Source organism: Phascolarctos cinereus, unplaced genomic scaffold, assembly GCF_003287225.1.
Source record: "Phascolarctos cinereus isolate Bilbo 61053 unplaced genomic scaffold, phaCin_HiC Scaffold_1;HRSCAF=81, whole genome shotgun sequence".
In the NCBI taxonomy this organism is placed as follows: domain Eukaryota; kingdom Metazoa; phylum Chordata; class Mammalia; order Diprotodontia; family Phascolarctidae; genus Phascolarctos; species Phascolarctos cinereus.
Window position 1 is genome coordinate 87,522,382 of NW_027555514.1, and position 26,429 is coordinate 87,548,810.

Here is a 26,429-nt window from a genome sequence, read left to right on the forward strand (position 1 = left end):
TCTTGATAAATATAAATAGTGTCCAAGGAGAGTAGGGGAAAGGTAAAAGTAGAAGAAATGAATGAAGAGAATGAAGAAATTCACCATAATCTTAAAAGAAACTTTTTCTTTTGCTATTCTATACACAGGAAATTTTAAAAAGTTATTGTAACAAAATAATGGAAAAAATATTATTTTACTATTTTGACTATATAAAATACAGTTTTTGCAAAAATAAAATAAATTCACAGATAAGAAGAAACAATTCAAATAGGAAAATATTTGTATTAAAAATCTCTAATGAAATTTTGGCATCAGGAAAGTAAAGAAAACTGGGAAAGAATTTTTACAACCAGTCTCTCTGATAAGGGCCTCATTTCTAAAATATATAATTAAGTCAAATTTATAAGAATACAAGCCATTCCCCAATTGATAAATGATCAAAGGATATGAACAGGCAGTTCTCAGATGAAGAAATTAAAGCCAACTACAGTCATATGAAAAAAAAATGCTCCAAATCATTATTGATTAGAGAAATGCAAATCAAACCAACTCTGAGGTACCACATCACACCTATCAGATTGGCCAACATGACAAAACAGGAAAATGATAAATGTTGGAGAAGATGTGGGATAATTGGAACACTAATGCATTGTTGGTGGAGTTGTGAAATGATTCAACCATTTTGGAGAACAATTTGGAACTATGCCCAAAGGGTTATAAAAATGTGCATATGCTTTGACCCAGCAATAGCACTTCCAGGGCTATATCCCAAAGAGATCAAACAAATGGGAAAAGGACCCACACGTACAAAAATATTCTTAACAGCTCTTTTTGTAGTGGCAAAGAATTGGAAACTGAGAGGATGCCCATCAATTGGGGAACGGCTGAGCAAGTTGTAGTATATGAATGTAATGGAATACTATAAGAAATGATGAACAGGCTGACTTCAGAAAAACCTGGAAAGACTTGTGTGGTCTGATCCTGAGTGAAATGAGCAGAACTAAGAGAACGCTGTACACAATAACAGCCATGTTGTGCGATGACTAACATTGATAAACTTAACCCTTCCCAGCAATACAAGGATCTAAGACATCTCTAGAGGCCTCGTGATGGAAAATGCTATCCATATCCAAAGAAAGAACTATGAAAGTTGAATTGCTATTTTGTTTCTCTTCTGTTGAGTTTTGTTTCCTCTTTCTGATGGTTCCTTCTATTGGTTTTAATTTTTACTTACAACACCACTAATGTGAAAATATGTTTGATAGGAATGTAAATGTATAGCCCATATCAGATTGTGCACCGTTCTGGGGAGGGTAGTGGGGAGGAAGAGGGAGAAAAATTTTAAACTCAAAAGCATATTGAAGTGATTATTGATGAATCAAAATAAATTAATAAAATTTTAAAAAAAAAGAAGTTTTGGCATCAATAGATTTTTGAGAATCTACATAACTGAGCCATTCTCCAGTAGATAATACTCAAAAGATATAAACAATTTTCAAAAGAAAAAAAACTGGCCATCAATTATCATCTTAAAAGTCATCTAAATTTCTAATAAGCAGAAAGATACAAATTAAAACAATGTTTAGGTATCTCCTCGTACACCTTGGACTAATAAAAAAAAGATAGAAATATTCAATGCTGACATGGCTGTGAGGAAAAAATGACACATTTATTAACTGCTGGTAGAGCTACAAATTGGCATTACTGTTTTGTAAAAAAAAATTGGTATTATAAAAGAGAAGTAATTTATACCTTTTGATTTAGAAATCCCACTACAAAGTTTATTCCCCAAGGTGGTTACAGAGAGCAATAAAAAGACCTATTTGTACAAAAATATTCATAATAGGACTACTTATATCAAAACACTGTAAATAACCAACAATGATTAGAGAACTGCAAAACAAATTGTGGTATAGAAATATCATGTTAAATTACTATACTATAAGGAATGATGATAAAGGCAAAGAAACACAAGACTTCATATTTTTAGAGAAGTGTCCTGAAGTAAAAGAAATGATACTGTCAAAGACCAAAGATAAATTGAAGATTTCATCTTATCAAGTGGAAGGTATAAGGTACTGGCCTTAAAGTCAAACAAGTGTTCTACTTCTCTCTGTCCTACCAATTAACTGTGAGAAATTGGGTAATTTCACAATTCTGAGCCTCAGTTTCCCCATGACATTCAAGACCCTTCCCAGATCTCATATTTTATTATTATGTCCAAGAAAGCTAGTGGCTTATTATCTATAATAACTGGTTAAGATATTACTGGCCTATCCATTGATGGAAAGAGTCTAAGAATTCCAGTAGACCCTCTGGTATGTCAGTGTATAGAAATAACAAAGTCCAACATAATACACTCATATTTAAGGTACTTTTCTATTCTTTCTAGCCATATTTAATATTTAAGAAGTTAAAGCACATGACAAAAATATCATCTAGGTTTTTCAGTGAAATCTGTGTTGGTTTAGCTGTTCATTGCTCAGTTTCACCATCTCACACTTCTCACAAATTTAAGATAACACTTTTTCAACTCTTCCCTCCCTCTTCTCTCATATTAGGTGCTAGTTGTTGGTCTCACTGCGTTCAGTTCTCACCATATATTGTCTGCATCACCTAAAAAGCAAGCCAGCATCCATACAAAGTAAATGTTTTTTCAACATTTCAGTGAGGTACACTGTTGAGTACAAATTGTCAGTGCTTAAAGTTGTATGGCTGGGTTCCAGATGGGTAATATGTCAAAGACATGCACTGATTGCCTACACTTCAGAGGCATTAAGCATAATGCTAAGTTAACATAATGTTTTAATATTTACATCTGACTGTGCCAATTCAAATCCACTTTATGACTCTCCTAATTTCTACTCTTGAGCCTGGCTCCCAGAGGGTTTTGTGTGCGAAAGAAACACAGCTATGTGATGCATTTCTCTGTCACCAAATGCTGAAAGAGGATATGGATTATCGTCATCTGTTAAATGTCAATATCCAATCTTTAAAAAGGATGATGTTTCAACCTTAAGTCAATGTAACAGTGATTTCCAGAGCCACCAAATGAGAGGCTACTGAATCAAGTCTGTTCATCTTCATAAGGAAAGGCTAAGCCAGCCACCTGACACCTTAATCTGAAATCCATCTACATTAATGTATAATGAGGGAGTAATGAACTTCAAATGAGCATCAAACTTTTATAGGCATCCAAGATAACAATAAATCATCAAAAAAAATACAATATCTATGCCATGATTTTTATATAGTCCCATCCTTAGCCTAGAAAGGATTTTAACCCAAAGTTTCTTAGATTTATGGTACCCATCCATTCCAATTCATTTTTGGAAAGGGAGACACTTAGTCCTAGAGAAGTTAAGCAATTTGCTCAAAGCCACAACTAGGTGATGAAAAAGCTGAGGCTAGAACTCAGGTCTTGTGACATAGGAGCTGGTGCTCCTTCTATGACATCATGAACCTATAACTCCTGTATACTGAAGATTAACTAGCACAGCATGAACATGGAAAACCTGGCTGGGCTTAAAAGAAATGAGGTATCAGGGTTAAAATAAATTTATATGCTCTCTTTCTCCTATTTTCTTTAAATGAGATATTTGATATATATTACATATAATATATAATATATTAATATGCATTATATATTTATATATACCATATATTACTATATAAGGTATATAATATATAGCATATATCATATATATTTAAATTTTGATATGGATATTTTTTCTATGACTGAGGAAGAAAACTATTTGGTGACAACAGATGCCCTTAGTCTAGTGCAAGGGTTAACATTTTTTGGTACATCACGACTCCTCTGGTCATTTGGTAAAGCCTATGGAACATGTCTATAATGATGATTATAATGATGATGATGATGATGATGATGATAAATAATAACATTAATGATAGGTAACATTTATATAGCTCCTACTATGTGCCAGGCACTATGCTAAGCATTTTACAAATATTGTAGCATTTGATCCTCACAATAACTCTGGGAGGTAGGTATTATTATTATTATTATTGCCATTTTACAGACATGAAAACTGAGGCAGAGGTCAAGTGACTTACTCAGGGTCACACAGCTAAATGTCTAAGGCCATATTTGATTTCAAGATTTTCTGACTTTCCACCTACTGTGCCACCTAACTGCCTTCTCAAAATGTTTTAAAAAGCATAAAATAATAGGATTGCAAAAGAAGCCAATTATATCAAAATGCAGTTATCAAAATAATGTAAAAAAAAAACCCAAGTTCATGGACTCTAGGTTAAGAATTCTGGCCTAGCAATAGAGGAGCTAATGTAGAAAAGAGTTCATTTTTTCCTTTTCCTCCTTTAGCTCAAAGAAACTAGGAATAAAAACACTGGCAATTGTTCACAAGAGAAAACAACAATGAAGCATTGGTTTTTTGTTGTTTTTAGACTAAACTTGATGTTAAACTTTCCAAGAGTAATATGTTTTCATAATATTCTTAGTTCTCTTTAGTATTTATGACATTCCATAGAGAGTCTAATTCTGCATTTTTACCAAAGTGGAACCATCATTAAAAGGCTTCCTTGGGACCAAGGACTACCTTACTTTTCTGTTTGAATCCACTGAATTAACACAGTGCTTTGTATACAATAAGCACTTAATAAATGGTTTTTAAATTTTTGTTTAATTTATCAGGTCCTTTTGATAGAAAAAAATGTCCTAATAATAGAAGATATCTAGCGATGGAATGTCACAATTTCCTTCTGGGATACATGAAAGTATTCCAGTGTTTTATCTCCCCAGCAATCAAAAAAGTTCTTACTTACTTTCAACCAATATCATTCCTGCTTTAAATCTCTTTTCATTGAGATTTTGTAATATCAGCAAACAGTTACTCACCATCTAAGATGAATTTTTAGTATATTTGTAGTGCAAAAAAATAATAAGTAGATATAGCATCAAGGGACCTGCTTTGATATTCAGGGTTTGCTGCTTAATACCTGTGAAAATTTGGGTAAAGTCACAACTTTCCTGGGCCTCAGTTTCTTTATGTGTAATATGATGGGATTATACCAGATGACTACAGAGGTCTCCTCCAAAGTTAAAGATATAAGCCTAAGAACTGAATATGAAGATCACCAATAAATCAATGGAGGAGTGTATTGTGGGTATGAAAAGGTTATTCATCACATCACAAATGAAGTCATACAGGAAAAACTGTCGTCAGTGAGTTAATATACGTCTAAAGGATGCCACCTGAGGTGTGCAGGACTGGAAAATGTGACACGCAGGGTACACAGAGTTAATGTTAATAAACGGACATTCAACATACAGTGCTTCTAGCCACACAATGCCAAGAGGACTTGAGTAAGGTCTCCATCACATTGGGTGGACCTCATGGGGAAGATTTGATATAGGGCATAGGTGAAAATAACTCTCAATGAAATAAGATGAACAGTTTGTGATCTTTGTCATTAGACATAATCTACATCAACAAGATTTCAGGTTGATTTGGAGTATAATCAAAACAGTTATTTTCACCCCCATAACTTTTTTTATGCTAAACTACCCCTAATCCCTTCAACCTCTTTTCCTAGGGCACCCCATCCCACATGGCTTTTTATCATTAACTTTTTTTTGAGCAGTTTGGAAAACTCACAAAAAAAAAGGGGGGGGGGAAACCAAGTTGATTGGAGGCAATGCATTTGGAACAAGGCAGGCGACCTATACTATACTCAACATATTGGATCCTTTGTTAACATAGATCAGAACTTTCATTAAGTAGCTCTCTTTCATTAGAAAACATCAGCATTAGCATAAGAGAAGCACCCAGGAGTGTGAATTTAGATAAGCCCAAGGGGAATAGGGACCCAAGTCTTATCCAGAAGAAGTTGCAAGAGCAGGCTTGTATTTCCTAGCTCCAATGAAGTAGAAAGAGAATAAGTAATATACTCCTCCAAACTTCCCTTAGCATTGTTATTTTTATAATCTGACTTGGGGGAAAAAGCCATATGAGGTTTTATATATGTGAACACATTAGTGAGGAAACTTACAATTATTTTCATTCTCTGAAAAGGGCATTGCAAACAACAGAGTATAAAACAAAAGCCCAAGACAGAGCTAGAGAAGGCCACTATTTGAATTTCTTTGATATTGTTAGCTATTGGCTGTAACTTATTTTTTTCCTGGATCACTAGAGTTCTCTGTTCTAAGTTAAGAAATTCTCTTCACTGGGGCAGCTAGGTGGCATAGTGGATAGAGCACCAGCCCTGAAGTAGGAGTACCTGAGTTCAAATCCGGCCTCAGACCAAACACTTGACACTTACTAGCTGTGTGATCCTGAGCAAGTCATTTAACCCCAACTGCCAAAAAAAAAAAAATCTCTTCACCTTTCTCAGATGGACTTAATAATGAGCTTCTTGATTTTTGTGAAGGGCAAGCCAAATAGCACAGTTCATCCCAAACACACCTTTAAACAATATTTTCAAAAGCTTTCAACCTTGCTGCTAAGTGAACCAATTCATATGAATGATTAATGAAAGGGAAGATTATAAGATAGCAGCAGTAATCATCAGAGAAATATCTTTAGCCTATAAAATCCTCTTCCTTCCGTCAAAAATAATATCAGTGGCATTTGAATGTATTATCATTAGTATAGTCAGATATTTAACTTTAGAGCAGGACTTGCTTATTTAAGTAGCTAGTGATAAAAAGAAAACCCAGGCAGTGGGCATAACATTTCACTTTCTGCATCATCACCTTCTTCTGGAGGCAATTCTCTCTGCCCTTGCGCCAGCTGCCTCCTCAGCCAGATTACCTTCTATTTATTCTGTATTGTTGGTTCTGAGTTATTTCTCGCATTTGAATGTACACTCCTTGAAGGGCATAATGATTTTTGCCTTTACTTCTCTCCCCAGTGCTTTGCGATGTGCGGGGCACTTAGTAAGCACTTAAAAGCTTGTTAACTGATTGATTCTGTAACAAATTGGACTTTCTCTTTACAATATAGGTTTATGGAGGCAGCTAGGTGGCGCAGTGGATAGAGCATGAGCCCTGAAGTCAGGAGGACCTGAGTTCAAATTTGGCCTCAGACCAAATACTTGACACTTACTCGCTGTGTGACCCTGGGCAAGTCATTTAACCTCAATTGCTTAAAAAACAAAAACAATATAGGTTCATGAGAACCTCAGAGGTCATCTAATCTAATTGTCTCATTTTGCAGATGAGGAAACTGAGGATGAGAAAAAAGGAAGTGACTTGCCTTAGGTCACACTGGAATTAAGAGGCAGGGCTTGAATCCACATTTTCTATCTCCAGAGCCAGCATTATTTCCATTGGATCATGCTGAGTCCCAATTTCCAGATATCTGAGCACCTCTATCGTTGTTGTGATTTTTAAAAATCCAGACTTTCAAAAGAGCTCAGTGTTTCCAGCACACACACACACACACACACACGCCCACACGCCCACCCCAAAACAAAACAAAAAAAAATGAAAGAAACAACTGACACCAGTCAGAACCAAAGATGTTCTCGGGCTAAGCTGTTAAGATGGTTTACTTTGTCATTATCCTCTTCCTTCCCACCCTCTTACCTTTCATATATTCAGGAAGCAGCTCTCTTTAATCCAATGCTTTCCAGTAGTTTGAATTCAGTATCTTTCACTACCTGGTTTATCCTTAAATGAAATTCAGCATTTAGTTAACAGACATCTTGAACTGAGGGATCTGATATGCAAATAAGATCTAATTTTATTTTCTCTCATTTTTTTTTAACTTTTGAGTATGTACTTGTGAAAACAATTCAATATGACACAAGTTCAACAGTATTAATCACATACCATGCATATGGGAGGTAAGCTTGAGATAGTCAACAGAAAGCTGGCATTAGAGTCTGGAAGTCCAGGCTGAAGCCTTGCCTCTGACACATAAAGGCTGTGTGATCCTGGAAAGGTTTTTAACCTCTCAGTGCCCCAGGCAATTCTCTAAGGCTATGAATTGCACAATAAGGCGTTCCATTTGCAGAGGGAGTTTTTTCACCAGGAGTTCCCCATATAGATTCAATTCAATTCAATAAGTATTAAGTTCTTACTAAGTGCCAAACACTGCTAATTGCCTCAGTCACAAAAAAGAGGCCTAGGACAGTCTCTGCCCTCAAGGGGGACTTCCCTAGGGAGAGATAACATGCAAACAAACACAAAGAAAGCAGGCTATGGAAAGAATAAACAGGAAATGATTAAAAGATGGAAAACAATGAATTAAGAGAGGTTAGAGAAAGTTTCCTATAGAATGCAGGATTTTAGATGAGACTTAAAGGAAGCCAGGGAAGGTAGTAGTCAGAGCAGAGGAAAAAGGGTTTTCCAGCCATCGGGGACAGCCAGGGGAAAAGCCCAGAGCTGAGAGGGGGAATATTTGTTGTCTTGTTTGAGGAATAGCCAAAGAGCAAGTGTTGGGCAGTACAGTTTAAGGACAGTGGAAAGGTAGGAGGGAACTAGACCATGAAGGACTTTAAAAGCCAAACAGAGCATTTCATATTTATTCCATGAGGCAAAAGGGATGTTTATTGAGTAGCAGGGAGACATGGTCGGACCTGTGTTTTAGGAAAATCACTTCAATGGCAGATGGAGAACAGATTGGAGTAGGGAGAGATTTAAGGCAGGCAGACCCACCAGCAGGCTATTGCAGTAATTAAGACATGAGGTGATGAGGGCCTGCTAGAGTGGTGGCAGTTCAGAGGAGAGAAAGGGGCATATACGAGACATGAAATTAAAGCTTCTTTTAATTTAAATAAATTTAAAGCGAGGCCTTCCCACCCCCACCCACCTCGCCCCAACCCTTAGGAAGATTATTTTGGCAGCTATGTAGTTGTGGCACAGTGGATAGACTGCTGAACCTGGGGTAAGAGAGACCTGCTTTCAAATCAGGCCTCAGACAGTTACTAGCTGTATGACTGTGGATAAATCACTGAATCTTAGTCTCGGTTTCTTCACCTGTAAAATGGGGATAAAAATCTCCAGTTGTTTAGACAATAAAAGTAAGATAATATTGACAAAGCACTTTGCACATCTCAAAATGTTACATAAATACTAATTGTTGTTGTTGTTAAAGGAAGAACTAGTGAGGACAGCATCTGATGGCAGAGAGGAGGAAGGCTATTATAATAGCCCAGTTGAGAGGTGATGAGAGCCTGAGACAGAGCACTCAGGATGTGAATTGTACCTATTTCTCTTGTTTTTGCTACCATTGGAAATCTCAAGCCATATAGAAGTGTAGGGCTACATCCTTCCTATCATAGCACAATGACATCTGGCCCCACCCCTTGACTGGTAAAAGATATTTGACAAGGTCAAACACACACTCAGTACACAACACAAAGTTTACGCGTCAGTGTGTTCCATGCTAAGCTGTGATATCTTGTACATTCTGTAGGCTCCATAAATGATGATGAGACTTGAGAACATATGCTGTGCTTCATTCTTCCCAGTGAGTTAGGTCCTCACTTTATATCATCATTATAATGGATATAGAATGTGAACCAGGACCTGTGATTCCAGATTCCAGTGCTTTCCACTACCCCATACTGTCTCATAGGGACATTGCTATTGGCAGAATTCTTTCTCAGAAAAATGAATCTTGGTTGGCGCTGGAACTTTGCTTTCAATCCTGGTACAAATATGATAGAAAGTAAACTCCCTGGAGGCAAGAAGTTATTATTTTCTTTTAATTTGGGCTTTTTATCTCTAGCACTTAGCACAAAGTTTTGAACATAGTATAGATACTTCATAACTGTTGAATTACTTTGACTTGGTTCCAGTTAGGAGAAGAATCATCATGGGGGCATTTCTATCACCATCCCTAACCCCTCCATCAGAATTGGGTAAGAAGAATAACTATAGGATATATTTTTTAGAAAGTTCTCTGTAGAAGACACAGATTTCAGGGCAGCTAAGTTGTGCAGCAGATAGAGCACCAGCCCTGGAGTCAGGAGGACCTGAGTTCAAATCCCACCTCAGACACATAATACTTACTAGCTGTGTGACCCTAGGCAAGTCACTTAACTCCCATTGCCCAGACAAAAAAAAAAAGACCCAGTTTTGCCCAAGGATAGCTCTTACTGCTGAAAAAACATGGTTTGTTAGCTAGATGACATATGCTAATATCTCCATGGATAAACTATAAGCATATTCAATAAAAAACAAAATAAACGCATGTCAGTGAGAATTTGGTCCATGGAAAGGTGGTCTCTTGTGTTAACAGAGCTGGGTCATTGTGTTTAGAAAAGATAACCTTCATTTATGCATTTAATACTGATGCATGATCATTTTTATACAAATAATAGGTTGGCATTTTACAAAGGTTAAACTCCTCGGTTTTCAGAAATACAAAAGTACAGCATTTACTCACATAAGCAGTCACTGCATAGCCTCCCAGTCATTTACATTTTGTCCTTAAAGATAGGTTAGCCAAAACCTGTGGATGAAGTCCTAAGATTTTTTTTTGAAGAATATTATTACTTCTTGTAAAAGCTAATTCCTGCACTACATTTTCACAAGGCACTTGATCTCAAGCTGCTGCCGCGAAGAGATAACACTTGATAAATGAATGTGCTGAGCAGCTGAAAGCTTAGTGGATATCATTACTTGTACTATTTCCCTTAATTCACAATAACTTGCAGAAAAAGAAAAGGTGTGTTCTTATCATTCACAATGTGCATGGATGGTTTAACACGCTTGATCTAGTCATGTCTGACGTTTCAATCTAGTGGTATTTGGCAAGGCTTTTTGGCCTAAAGGACTAACATTCTGGTGGCATCCTAAATTGAAGACCTGAGTTTTTCATCTTAGTTGATGAAAAAAATTATGCTAGATTTGTCTGTCTTGCCGAAATGCTAAGAGTCCAAAATCCCGATTTTACCTCACTCTGAGAAATGTCACTAAGGTATCTATCTAGAAATATGCTAAATGCCAACCTGGGGAAATTTTGAACTGAAGTTCAAATTTCCCAAATGGATTAGAAAAACACTGAGCATTCAACAGCTAAGGGAATCCAGGATGATACCAGAGAGGAAAGACATTTGGTACTATCAAGTGGTCAGTTTTTTTGCTCAACTGTATTTCTAATGATGTCCTTAGGCAAATTTATGGAATAAATTAACTATAATGATTCTGCTTCCCCCATATTCCCATTTCTTGCTCATCTCCAATGGGGTACTTAATCTCTCTCTCCCAGAAACCTCTACCCTCTTCAAGCTCTCCTTCTTCTTCGTATATGAAAACTTATTCCATGGAGAGGATCTGATAAAACTCATTCCTAGTTAGAGATAAACATGACTGAAAAAACTTAAAGTGTGATGGTGGGGCTGGGGTGAGGATGCAGAGTGGGGGAAGGCGTGTTGAAGGGAGGTTCTCCAATTTGAACCAGTTTTGAAACCTAAGGAATAAAACTCTAACAATGATATCAGTAATCCATATTGAGAGGTTTGTGACTGGAAGGAAGGAAACACTACTTAACATAATTGTTATTCCTGATTACTCTGAAGAAGTATGGTTATAATCTCATTTAATTTTGACTGCAGAAAAATTATATGGAGTAAAGGTGCTATGTCTTGAGTCAGAAAAAATTAGGTTCATAGCATTGCCTTTTCCTACTTGACCTGTGTGACCTTTGGCAATTCACTTCATTTCTCTAGGCTTCAGTTTTCTCTTAAGGCTTCAGATTAGATTCAGTAAGGACTAATTAAGTGTCTACCAGGTACCAGGCATTATGCTAGGCAATGGAGATCATCAAGTTTTTAAATAAGCCAAACATGTAAGTGAAAGGGGAAAAAAATGCATCTTTATTAGAGATAAAAAAAGTTTGCTAAGTGGGGTCACCCATGAATGTAGAGCACAATGGATTTCCCAAACAACAAAATTATGAAAAAGTTTTTTATAACTTTAGGAGGGAAGGTGGAGGAGGTAGTATGAGGTAATAAGGCCTGGTCATGAGATGCCAGCTGCCCTTGGCAATCTAAGCGAGGAAAACCATTTCATTCTGGATATTTTACCCTTCATGCCATGAATCCTAACAGAAGGGGTAAGAATATTAGGGGAAACCAGGTTCAAACTGGTTTTGTTTACAAGGAAAGAATCCAAGGTAGATCTTTAAAGATTCCAGGCTTAAGGTATAGCTCAGCTCAACGTAATCATCATTATCTTAAGGATAGGAATGTAAGGATGTTACTGGAATTTTGACATTGCTAGGATGATTAAGAAGTTATGGCAGTCCATATTACATTTGGTATTAACAATTTTCTGTCATTATATTAACAATTACATAAACAATTTTGTGAAAATATCTAGACTAAGACAGAATAGTTCCTATCCTTGAGGAACTTACATTCTATGCAGGTGGAGTGGGTCACCATATGAATAGGAAACACAAAATATAGACAAAGAAATACATACACATATACATAAAAAGAAAATACCCTAAGAATTATAGATGAGAAGGAAATACATTTCAGGAAAGAGGTTAAACTAGTATAAAACAAGGTAGAGAGACAGGCAGGAGGGAGAAGAAATGCATTGAGTGAGGAACAAGAATGCCAATTTGGCTGGATTAAGAATACATATGGGGGGCGGAGCCAAGATGGTGGAGTTAAAAACAGTGACTTGCTTGAGCTCTCCCCCAAACTCCTCCAAATACTTGTAAAAAATGGCTCTAAACAAATTCTAAGGCAGCAGAACCCACAAAAAGACAGAGTGAAACAAATTTCTACCCCAGGACAACCAGGATGGTTGATCAGAAAGGTATATTGTGCTGGGTGGGGAGAGGAATGAGTTGGCATGGGCACACAGGCAAAACCTATGGGCAGGCCTCAGAGGACCGAATCACAGGCAGCTGTGGTAGTTTCCAGACTTCTCAACCCATGAACACCTAAGACAACTTAGAAGGTCAGTAGGAAAAGTCTGTGACTGCAGTGGGAGAGAAGTCCAGTCCCAGCTCCAGTCCCCACACACAGCCTCAGGGGGTGACTGCTTCTGGAGCTTCCGGCCCACAGAATGAGGGGGAATACAGTGGCTGATCAGAGGGGGATTGCAGGGATCTCTTTGCTGGTGCAGAATTCTCTTGCTTTGCTTGTGCTTGGATCTGAGTCACAGTTCTGGCTGGCGGTCCTGGGGTGAGGAGGAGCACTGGCTTGGTGGAGCTTGTAGTGGCTGTGAAGAAAAAATCCTTCTTACAGTTCTAAGGCACAAAAGAGTGCTTGTGGTCGCTCACAGACCAGAGCACAGGCCAAGAAAGGAGTAAACACCTCACCCCTTATCATACCACTTTGGAAGAACTTAAAATTTACAGGTCCCTAGAAATATCTCTGAAAACAGCTGCACAAAACCCCTGAAGCTTGGGACAGTACATTCTCCACCCTGGAAGCAGACCTCTACCTTAACAAAGAGTTTATAACTCAAGTAATTGGCTGGAATCATGACCAAACCTCACAAAAAAAGTCATACCATAGAATCTTTCTTTGTTGACAAAGAAGATCAAAACATACAACCAGAAGACAACAAAGTCAAAGCTTCTGCATCCAAAGCCTCCAAGAAAAATATGAATTGGTCCCAGACCATGGAAGAGCTCGAAAAGGATTTTGAGAAGCAAGTAAGGGAAGTAGAGGAAAAATTGGGAAGAAAAATAAGAGTGATGCAAGAAAATCATGAAGAACAAGTCAACAGCTTGCTAAAGGAGACCCAAAAAAATACTGATGAAAATAACACCTTAAAAAATAGCCTAACCCAAATGGAAAAAAGAGGTCCTAAAAGTCAATGAGGAGAAGAATGCCTTAAAAAGCTAAATTGGCCAAATGGAAAAGCAAGTCTAAAAACTTACTGAAGAAAATATTTCCTTAAAAATGAGAATGGAGCAATCGGAAGCTAGTGACTTTATGAGAAATTGAGACACTGTAAAAGAAAACCAAAAGAATGAAAAAATAGAAAACAATTTGAAATATCTCATTATAAAAACAACTGACCTGGAAAATAGATCCAGGAGAGAGAATTTAAAAATTTTTGGACTATCTGAAAGCCATGATCAAAAAAAGACCCTAGTCATCATCTTTCAAGAAATTGTCAAGGAAAACTGCCCTGATATTTTAGAACCAGAGGGCAAAATAGAAATTGAAAGAATCCACTGATCACCTCCTGAAAGTGATCTCTCCAAAGGAAAACTTCTAGGAATATTGTAGCCAAATTCCAGAGTTCCCAGGCCAAGGAGAAAATATTGCAAACAGCTAGAAAGAAACAATTTAAGTATTGTGGAAACACAATCAGGATAACACAAGATTTAGCAGCTTCTACATTAAAGGACCAGACGGCTTGGAGTATAATATTCCAGAGAGCAAAGGAGATAGGATTACAACCAAGAATCACCTACCCAGCAGTGAAATAGAGGACTTTCAAGCATTCTTGATGAAAAGACCAGAGCTGAATAGAAAATTTGACTTTCAAATATAAGACCCAAGAGAAACATGAAGAGGTAAACAGGAAAGAGAAATCATAAGGAACTTATTAAGGTTGAACTGTTTACATTCTTGTATGGAAAGATGATATTTGTAACTCATGAGACCTTTATCAGTATTAGGGTTGTTGGAGGGAAAAAATATGCATATATGTGTGGATAGATAGATAGATAGATAGATAGATAGATGGATAGATGGCACAGGATGAGTTGAAGATGAAGGGGTGATATCTAGAGAATAAAATTAAGGAGGGAGAGAGGATTATACTGGGAGAAGGACAAAGAGAGTATCAGAATGGGATAAATTATCTCACATAAAACAGACAAGAAAAGTCTTTTACAGTGGAGGGAAAACGGGGGTAAGGTGAGAGGGAATGAGTGAATCATTCTCATGGAATTTGGCTTAAGGAGGGAATAACATACACATTCAATTCTATATCATGAGATATGAAGTAATGATTCATCATCAGTCTTCTGAAATTGTTTATTGCATTGACCAGAGTTTCTAAGTTTTTCAAAGTCTCCTGTGTTGCAGTATAAATTGATTTCTTGGTTCTACCATATCAATTCATATAAGTCTTCCTAATTTTGTCTGAATCCATCCCTTTCATTGTTTGTTATGGCACTATATTCATAAATCACAATTTGCTTAGCCATTCTCCAATTGATGGGTACCCACTTTGTTTACACTTCTTTCTTTTATATTTATATCTCTAGCACTTAGCACAGTATTTGACATTCACTAAACATAATAAGTGAAAAAAAAAGAATGCATGTAGAGGGATGATGACTGGAAAGTAGATTAGACATTGTTCAGTCATGTCCAACTCTTGATATCTCATTTGGAGTTTTCTTGGCAAAGATACTGGAGTGCTTTGCTATTTCCTTCACCAGCTCATTTTACAGATGAGGAAAATGAGGCAAAGTTAGGTGACTTGCCCAGAGTCATACAACTAGTAAGTGTCCAAGGCCAGATTTGAACTCAAGAAGATGAGTCTTCTTAACTCCAAGCCTGTGCTCTATCTACTGTACCACCTAGACTTCCAAACTACCAGACTGTGACTAGGAATGGAGAGGTATACAAAGCTGAGAGAAGATTTAATATTTTATCCTAGAGGCAAGAGCATTTCAACAGAGTTCTCCAAATTCTTGTTCCTTTTGCTAGGGCTGAGTTGAAGTTGATATTTGTCCCATACTTTAGTATTCTCAGTCAGCAAATTAAAGCTATAAAGGAGATTGCATGGAGTTTGTTTCATCCATTTAAGAGCAAACTGCTTAACAATCTTAACACCTTATTTGTTTACATGCGAAATGAAGGTACTCATTACATGAGTCATCTAAGGAATTTCAGCAAGAGCTACATTCAAACACTTTGTCAGCAGTCAATTTCAGATACTAGGTGTAATGAAAAGTAACAAATTTTAATTTCTATAATTCATATTTGCCACTAGTTTTCACTGTTCTTCCCTATTTTGATTGTTCTTCCCAAGTCCCTTAAAATTAGCCAATGCAGGATGCTTGCAAATGTTCCCTTTCAAAGAATACTGTGAGGTGGAGAGAAAGGTATTGTGATATTCAAACAGATTTAAATTCACTATAAAGTTTGGCCATACTTCTGCCCTAGGTCATTGAGTTGGCACTAGGAGAGACATTTTCAAATTCCACACTACCTTCAAGTGTCTTATCAGTAAAGGAAACTAAAACTTGTACAGAGAATCCTGAGATATTTGCTTTGGCCAGGGAGAGAATCTGATTAACCGAATATTTTTGTTCAAAGTCAGTTACCAAAGACCCCATACATGAACTGTTAATTTTCAAAGAACTGAACTATAATTAAATATACTGAGCACAGAAATTACAGTAAGGTGATTTAATCATTCCCTGATGACTTGGAAGGCACTCTGACCCAAGGGCATCTGCATGAACTTTTTGTTACTATTGTATTTAAATGCTAAATGATACTTCTGTATCCATTATTAGAGAACTTTATTAATACGATGGTGGGTTAATGGAGAGTTTATTAGCTCAAAATCTCGGAATTTCTGTAGGTACAGAGATCAGATTTTAATCCTACCTCTGCTACTAACTATCTGTGTGGTAAAATGCTTCACATCTCTGGATCTCACTTTCTTCACCTGCCAAATGAAAGGGGAAAGGAGTGGAGAGGTTCCTGGCCATTTGTCTGGTTCATTCCACCGACAAAGGAGAAATGCTTAGGACCCTACTTTCAGTAATCCTCGGCCTTTTCTTGTCTCTCTTCACTCCTGCTTTCTACTTTTTTCTCCATAATCTATTAATGATCAAACCAGCTCAAGACTTTCATCTTCTGCTCCCACCATCCTAATTCTGACCTCCTGGCAACTGATTCCTACGTTACTCTAGCCACCTCCTAACTGGTCTCCTTAAGGCTAGTCTTTCTCTATTTAAATCCTTCCTAAACACAACTGAGAAATTAAATTGCCTTAAATATTGTTTTTATACAGACATTCTCTGGCTTAAGTATTTCAAGTACATATTTGCTGCCTGCTGGAAAAAAAAAATCCAAACTCTTTCAAGGCCCTCCTTAATCTGGTTCTACCCAATTCATTTGGCTTTCTCTTATATCCATCCCCAATGTGATTAGACTAGCCAGATTATAATCATCATAATAACTCTTATTATTAACAGCAACAACCACCAACATGTGTTGCATTTGTGCTTAAAATATATAAAAATATTTTACATACACCATCACTCACAATTTTGATATAAGGGAGGTACCATAGATATTATTATCTTCATTTAACATAAAAGTAATGCTATAAGATTAAGTGATTTTTCCCATGGTCACACAGCTAGTGTCAGGGACTACCTTTAAACATTTTTCTTTCTGACTTTCCAGATGGTAATTTAGTTATTTTACCACATAGCTCCTCAACTGGTCTCCCCTTTGATTCCATTCATGAACCCATCTGTAACTATTCCAGCCAACAATGAATGCTGCTTCCACTGCTATATCACATGTATTCTTTAAATAGTTCAATTTAATACTCAATCATACACTATCTTGTAATGGAATACAGATGTTGCATGCTTGTCCATATATCTTGATCCCCCACTAATTGTAAGCAACTTGAGTGAAGGGGCCATGGCTTCTTTTTTTCTTATAGCTTCCAACAGTGCTGATTAGTAAATTAGTGTCTACCAACTGTATGAGATAGATGAAATTAATAAAATTATTGTATTGTTTTGTAAAAGGGGAACTTTTGAAACATAAAGTCACTATATCTCACTATAAAGTAAGTTTTACTGAGTATCCACCTTCAGGTAACAGTCTGAGCTGGGTAGAGGTCATCAGGAGAATAATAGCAGAGAAAATATAGATTTTGACCTTATTAAACTTGTAATCCAGCAGAGATTCTAACAGAGAAACTGTCTACCTAACCCATGAAAATGATTAAAAGTAGTTAGAGGGTAGTATATGAACATATACAAATATGTCGTAAATTGAGCAAATAAGCTAAGAGGATACATAGCAAAATCAGGTACGGTTCACAGAAATCAATTTTAGAGCTAGAGTGATTCTATGTAGTCATGTATTCTATTCCATTTTACTTCATAGCAAAAGAAATGGAGGCTCAAAAAGATTAAATGACCTCTCCAAGGCAGCTGTAGAGGTGGGAATCAAAGCCTGGTCCTGTGTCCCCTAGTCTATTGCTTTTTCTTTTGTACCAAGCAAAATGACCCCCTGAAGAAGCTGGGTTTTAAGGGTTTTGAAATAAGGGAAAGTTTGGAAACTGCAGAATGTGAAGAGACTGAGACTTTCCAGTTTAGGTATAATGGTTCACATGTAGGACTGAGAGAGTAGAGTAATAAGCCAATTTATTTGCCAGAGGTGTAAAGTGGGTCACATTACTAATAATTAAAATGTTTCAGTTAATTTGCTGTAATTTAGTAAAAAAATATATGTTTTTGATATGGCCCAAAGATATGTTATTCATTATATACCATGTAATGGTGACTAGTTTGCCAAACTAGGGAAATAAAGCATAAGTGACCTCTGAGGTTTGTAGGACAAGTCAGAGGAAATTTATTTTCCATTCCAGCTCAGTCTCAGAGTATATAGTCACCCAGCCCAGTATTTCAATCATTCATTCAGGTCAGGTGCACCCTAAATTGATGATTAACTGGAGAAGATACGAGAGCTATCCTTTAGACAGTATATAAAGGATGAACCAATGTTAGCTGCACATTTTAATTTGCCTTTTTCTTTAACAAAAATGCCTAATCACATACCATGGAAAATTTGAATTTTAGGCACAAAATTTAAAGATGCTCCTACATTCCTTCAAACTCATCCTTCCAAGAGAGTAATGGCCACATTTAAGTTTGATAGTAACAAAGTTGTAAAACATTTTCTGAGAAAATTAAGAAAAGTGTTCAATCCAGGGAAAGATTAGAAGATGTTTAGGATAAAGTGTCAGATCTTTTCTGACTTGAGGGAAGAGATACAATCCCTCTCTAAACCCAGGGTCCTTAAAAAATCTTCTTGATCTGTCTGTACTGATGCCTATTTTCCAGTGACACACAAAAGGAATTTTATTAATATCATGAAAAAGATTCTATGAATGCAGGGAACCATGAGGCATACTGTACATGTCAAGCAAATCTTACTATTAATTTCCAAAAGGCAACAAAGTCATTTTTACTCAGTTTACAAGTTTATATTAGGGACAGAGAGACAGAATGTCTCATTCTCTTCAGGAGAATTGTTCTTGCTTGTTTTTTCAGATATATAAAATTAATATTCATTGACATTTTCAAGCACCACTCCCAAAGATATATAACACTGCATAATCTCATGCACTTTTCTAAAAGGGCAATGATATACATAGAAAAGACCAAATATTTAGAAGGTTTAAGCTCTAAAGTCCTCCAGTTAGGAGTCACTTTACATTCAATCAGAAAGAAGTATTCCAAAGTAAAAATACTCAAGAGCATAATTTTAGATAAATGGATTCAACTTCACATTCACACAATTACATCAGTAGTTTCTTCCCAGTAAATCAAAACTATGTGTGTGATATAAAGCTGATACTGTTGGACCACCAGAAATTACCATAAACCATTAACTATGATTTATCAATTTTCATTCTTTTTCTCCATTCCTCATGGATTATGCTGCTATCAAGAAGATTCCTTCAATATGCAACAGCTACACTTGAAACAGATGTATGCACTCAGAAATATTAACAAGGAAATGCAAACCTGGAGAGGTAATAAACATTAGATATTATGTTTAATGAAAATGAGTCCCATGAGGAAAAGCTAGAGGGACGGGGCTTATTTTAATTTAACAAAGAAGAGTCTGAGAAGAGAATTAGTAATACCTATGTGTATGTGAATGGATACTGCATGAATAACAGGGAGCAGAATTGTTTTCCTTCTGTTGAGAAGAAAGTGAGAGGAAATAAGCTAATATTGGAGGTGGAGGGATCTAGTTTAGACTTTTGGATTTTTTGAGGTCTATTTTCTTGTGAATCCTTCAGCAAGATTGTGTTACCAAATGCACAGAAAAGAATCTGTTCACTACTTTGTGGTCTACAAGACTTTTTTATTTATTAAACAGATCCTGCATGAATTAAAATAACCAGTAGAAGAGAGATATTAGAAAGTGTTGCAGGAAGTTTTATGATGTAAGATGTTGCTGGAAGCCACACTAACCCAGATGATCATCAAGTACATACTTGTATGACTGTGTACTTTTCAGCTCAAATATTTCAATTTCAAGTAATTTCTGCAGTAGCTGAAAGCAGCAGCAGCAATTATCAAGACAAGGAAAGGTGAATAAGACCAGTGAAGGACAGATGTTTTATGGGCATCTCTGAATGACTTCAGTAATGTGGTTAAAAGCACCAATTTCCTGTGCTAGGCAAGGTTTTATCATCTTCATTTTTTTGCTTATGTATTCCTTCAGTCTTGTCAGTAAATAAACATTTATTAAGCATCTACTATGTGCCAGGCACTGTGCTAAGTTTTAGGGATACAAAGAGCCTAGCTCAGTAACTAGAACAAAGCTGATAGTACATACCTATTGGATAGGAAAGCAGCAGGAAGAAAAAGTCTGAATGCCTTTCCCCTCCTGGAAGCAGGAGGATGGAAGAGAGGCCCTTTGGTCTTCTCAGATCATTTATTCCCTACCTTCAAGACTCTGGGGCATAAAAAGACTACTCACAATCACTGATATAGATAAATATCTATAATTACACAACCATGACCATGCGCATGGGTTCATAGCTCCAGAGCTGGAACGGAACCAATTTAGATGGCCTGTTACAAAAGCAATTCAAATTTTAAATGATCAAATATCATTACTATCTTTACTAGTAATCTATTTGACCGGAAAAGAATAGTCTAATAAACATTTTTTAAAAGATATATGGAATTGATCCTTTTCCATATTAGAAAAGACTGAGGGGGTGATTTCTTAAGAGTTAGGCTTAAGAAGGATTTTTGCTAAGGATATTAGAAACACTGAAGACTTGGTGAGTATCAATAAAATTTCAAGGAATGCTCCTGGCTTTAGGAGAATTTATTCCTAAATTTTCTTGGAGAAGATAATCCATGCTACTTTTAAGAAATAAGGAGAAAGGCTAGTACACTGTTTTGTGGGGGAAAAAAATAACTGGAAAAATAACTCACTGACTTTTTCTTGGATGTCCCCATGAGAATTTGGTCTGGTGTATTTTCTAGATTTGTTTGGATGGGGTTTATATTTGTGTGTGGTGGCTGGGGAAGCCGACTGCATGTCTTCGTGTTATTCTACCATCTTGGCTCAGTATAGAAGAATGGATAGAATTCTAGAGTTGGAGTCAGTGAATTTGAGTCCAAATGTAATCTCTGCCATTTACCACCTCTGTAACCTTGGGGAAATCACTTAACCTCTCTCAGGCTAGGTTAGCTCATCTGGGAAATGAGAAATCTAAATAAGATAAGGTTCCTACAAGCTCTGAATATAGTTATCTATGATCCAACATAAAGCGTTGTTAAAAACCAGTGTCCTTCATGAAGGCAGATGTTACCTCTCTACCTCAGTGGCATCACTTAAAATACAATTGATTCTCACCTTCAAAATGGATGGTGAATTGTTATGTTCTGCCTTTTAGTTAGAGAGACGGGCTTCATAACTTCTAAAAGACAACTCTGAGCTGAAGGCTCTGTGATTTAATATGCAATGGAGATACTCTAAGATGAAAACTATTTCATGGTGTGTGCATGCAGAGTGATCAGCCATATATAAACCTCAATATTTTGTTCATGAAACTAAATACATACTGACTTATTTGAAAAGAACCAGAGTAGAAGACAAAGCAACCCTGGCACTACTGTATTAAATTTAGTATATCTAGAAAAAAACAAGCTGTGTGTAAGGGAGAGTCTAGGTTTCATGTATAATCCTCTTTTTCTATCCTTCTTTATATGTGGAAATATGCATTTTTGTCACTGTTTAAGTTCAAATAAGATTTATAAAGGAAAAGGACTGAAAGAGTTAATGCTCTTTTGCAACTGTTATTTTAAATGCCACTTTAAATGCCTTTTAATTAAGCAAATCAAGGTGACACTAGGGAAAATACACTAATAGCAATTTTTAAAAAGAAGGAAACAAAGAAAGTATGTGCACATGCAAGCACAATGGGAGTTTAATGTTTATTAACAGTAAAATAAAACCTCTTTACAATAGTAATGCAAAATCCATTTTGTTCTAAATGTTCTTTGATTAAAAGATCCTTAAGTGAAAAATAATGTTCAGTCACATAATTATAGTCAACATTCCTCTTCCATGAGACTTTAGAGATGGATCCACATATTAAGGAGAAATTTGAAGTAACTCCAGTGAATATTCCTGGTTGTCTACTGGGTCTTTGGCTATAGTTTATAAAACAAAAATAGTCTTCAAATTTCAGCAGCTGCAAATGAATCCAAGGCTTTGAATTCAAATTAGTAATAAAAAAAAATAAGAGCCCATCCAAATCATTTAAGTAAATTGAAAGGACAAATCAGTTTGCATTTCTTGCTATAACCAGGACCCTTTCCCTTCTTTCTCTATACTCTTCTCCTTAGTGATCTCAACAAGTTACCATGAGTTCAACCATTATCTCTCCACAGCTTACTTCTTTATCTATACATCTAAGCTCTAATATAGCTCCTGAACTCTAGCCACACAATATCTACATTTGGGTGTCTTGTACAGAGCTCAAACTCAACATGTCCAAAATGGACATTCTCTTCCCTCCAAACATATCACTTCTTTGAACTGACATATTTCTGTTCAGGATCTTTCCTGACCTGAACCATCATTAACTTTTCCCTCTCCATCATATGCCTTCTGCAGTACATTTCCCAGTCTTATCAATTTTATCTCCACATCTATATACTCTATCCCACTCTTATACACACAGCCTCTATGCTAGTCCAGGTCCTCATCACTTTCTGTCTAAATAACTCTAAAAATTTCCCAATTTGTCTTCCTGCTTCCAGTGTCTCCCTTCTCCAATTCATCCCTCATACAACTGACAGCTTGATATTTCAAAGACTAATTTGACCATGCACTCCCCTAATCAAAACTTTTTCAGGGTTTCCCTATTGCCTATAGAATAAAAACAGAAAATACTCAGGTGGTCATTTAAAGTTTCTATGCTCTGGAGCCCATCTACCTTGCTAGTTTTACTTCTCCTTCCCAGAGGTAGCAGGTAGTAAGCAGACAGAGTGTTGGCCCGGAATCAAGAAGGCCTGAGTTTTAATCCAGTCTCAGGTGCTTACTAGCTAAGTGACCCTAGGCAAAGTCACTTAAGCACTATTTTCTCAGTTTCCTCAAGTGTAAAATAAGGATAATAATAGCACTTCTCTTGCAGGGTTGTTGTAAAGACAAAATGAGATAATATTTATTTTTAAAAAAGCTCTTAATGAAGTGACTGGAATATAGTAGGTGTTATATAAATGCATATTACCTTCCCTTCCCCTTACTTTATTGCACTCTCAGTTTTTGTCACATTGGCCTAGTAGCTGTTCTCCAAACACAACTTACCATCTCTCAACCTCTGTGCCTCTACACAAGCTGTAAGCCACATCAAAATGCAGTCTCTCCTTTTACCTCTTAGAATCTCTATATTTAATAATATACTATGATCAGGTTGGATTTATATAAAAAAATAAAGGTTGCTTTAATTTAAGGAAAACTATAAACAAAGCATACTATCAATAGCAATAACAATTACACAATAATATAAATAAGATTCTGAAAAAACTTTTGAAAATATAGTAACCATTTCTTTAAAAAACACTAAAAAGCATAAGAATAAATTGACTTTTCCTTAATATGGTAAATAGCAATTATCTAAAACCAAGGACAAACATTGCACATAATGGAAGAATATTAATGTCCTTTCCAATAAGAATAATGCTAAAACAATGATATTAATTATCATGACTGATATTTGATATAATGAGAGAAATGATAACTATAACAATAAGACAAAAATTGAGGGAATAAAAATAGGTAAAAAAGAAGAAACAAAACTATTGCTTCATTTAGATGATATGATAGAGTACTTAAAGGGCCAGAGGATGACAAGATTATAGATTTAGAGCTACAAGAGACCTTAGATACATGAGTCCAGCCCTTTCATTTTATAGGTGTGGACACTGAGGCACAAAATGGGTAATTAACTTCTTCAGGGTCACTCACCTGCCCTAGTGGGAGGCAGGATTTTATCCCAGGTCTTTCTGCCTTTGTATCTCTCTAACACAAGAAAGTTCTTTCCTCATCCAAGGTGCTTAATTAGTGCTTGTTGTTTAATTGAATTTTTTCTGAACAGTTTCTTCCTCGGCGTCTCTCAGCATACACGTTCTTTTTGGTCATACATTCATCCTAAATACTTCATCCTGTCATCTTAACATATTTTTTCTTGGCCTATCATAAATAAGACATGGCCTGATATGAATAAAGTTAAAAATTTCATGCTCTCTCTTCACACAATATTTTAGAAAGTATCTTTTGTTTTTGTTTTTCAATTTATTTTGAGTTTTGAATTCTATTCCTCTACCCACCACCTTTTTTCCCACATTAAGCAAACAAGAAAAACAAAACCTATTATAAGTAGGGTTAGTCTTGTAAAACAAATATTCTGGATAGTATCTTATGAGTCAGTGGGATCAGGCCTCATTTCTCAAAAATATATAGAGTACCAAGTCATGTTTATGAGAGTATGAGTCATTCCCCAAATGATAAATGGTCAAAGGACATAGAAGAGACAGTTTTCAGACACAGAAATCAAAGGTATCTCTAGTCACATAAAATTTTCTAAATTACTATCAATGTGAGAAATGCAAATTAAAACAACTCTGAGGGACCCCACACCTATCAGATTGGCTAATATGACAGAAAAGGAAAATTACAAATGTTGGAGGGTTCATGGAAAGCTAGGGACACTGATACATTTCTGGTGGAGTTGTGAACTGATCCAATTATTCTGGAGAGCAATTTGGAACTATGCCCAAAGGGCTATAAAACTGTGATAAACCCTTTGATCCAGCAATACCATTACTAGGTCTGTATCGCAAATAGATCAAAGAAAAAGGAAAAGGACTTATATGTACAAAAACATTTATGGTAGTTCTTTTTGTGACAGCAAAGAATTGGAAACTGAGGGGATGCCCATCAATTATGGAATGGCTGAACAAGTTGTGGTATATGATTGGGATGGAATACTATTATGTACAAGAAATGATGAGCAGAATGCTTTCAGAAAAACCTAAGAAGACTTATAGGAATTGATGCAAAGTGCAGTGAACAGAACCTGGAGAATATTGTACACAGTAACAGCAATACTGTACAATGATCAACCATGAATGACTTAGCTGTTCTCAGTAATACAATTGTCTACCACATTTCTGAAAGATCTATGATGAAAAATGCTCTTAACCTCCAGTAAAAGAACTGATGGGATCTGAATGCAGATTGAAGGATGCTTTTTTCACTTTCTCCGTCTTTATTTTTTATTTTTTTGTCTCTGTTCACTTTTGTAACTTGGCTGATATGGAAATGTTTTCCATGACTGCACATGTATAATCAATATAAAATTGCTTGCATTTTTCATGAGGGGAAGGGAGAAAGGGAAGAAGAGAATTTGGAACTCAAAATTTAAAAATAAATCAAAATTTTTACATCTAATTGAGAAAAAAATAAAATAAAAATGAAATGTTAAAAAGAATAATGGGAACTACGCACTTTTCTAGCATCTTCTTAAAAGGCTAAATTTGTAGAGATAGTATCCATTATGATTTCATGATACTTACAAATAAATTTCAAAATAAATAATAAATCTTACTTTATCTTATTATTTCTGCATCAAGGGAGTATCATGACCTAAGTACTCTATCAATGAGTATTCTAGAGCCAGCTTTAAACTGGCTCATGAAAGTCAGTTGTTATATTTTCAGTGTGACCATTTATACTTCAGAAATCAACAAATCCTACAAATCAGGGCTGTATTTTTTGTGAATTGACTAGACTTAAGAAAGTAATGGGGGACAGCGAGGTGGCACAGAGGATAGAACACCGGTCCTGAAGTCAGGAGGACCTGAGTTCTAATCCAGCCTCAGACCAAACACTTGACACTTATTAGCTATGTGACCCTGGGCAAGTCACTTAACCCCAATTGCCTAAAAATAAAAAATAAAAATAAAAAAAAAGTAATAGAGAAAAAAAATTAATAATGTACATTAAACTCAAAAGTGCATTATGCATACTTTTAAATTTTCCAATGGTCTGGTTGTTGAGTATTTGCCAGCACACCTTTACCCATTACCACATGAAAATGTGGCATTTTCCGAGAGCTACCAATTGCTGTAACAGTCTAAGTACCTTGGCCAGTAACCATCATTCCTCAATCAACACATTTTCTATAGGAACATACTTAGCCTCCAGACTAAAGTCTC

The 26,429-nt window shown here is 36.1% G+C and overlaps 1 protein-coding gene and 1 long non-coding RNA gene across 4 annotated transcripts in view; one reads left to right on the forward strand and one right to left on the reverse strand.

Moving 5' to 3' along the window:
- Positions 1–26,429, reverse strand: part of DPP6 (dipeptidyl peptidase like 6) — a 975,800-nt gene that overhangs the window by 572,341 nt on the left and 377,030 nt on the right.
- LOC110223884 (uncharacterized) overlaps positions 3,457–26,429 on the forward strand; it is a 42,545-nt gene continuing 19,572 nt past the window's right edge. For 2 of the 3 annotated variants that reach the window (XR_002328816.2, XR_002328814.2), the window contains exons 1-2: positions 3,463–3,521; positions 19,625–19,708. This is a non-coding gene — a long non-coding RNA (uncharacterized LOC110223884). Of the gene's footprint in view, positions 3,522–19,624; positions 19,709–26,429 lie in introns of all 3 variants that reach the window. The other variant, XR_002328815.2, reaches the window with a different exon arrangement.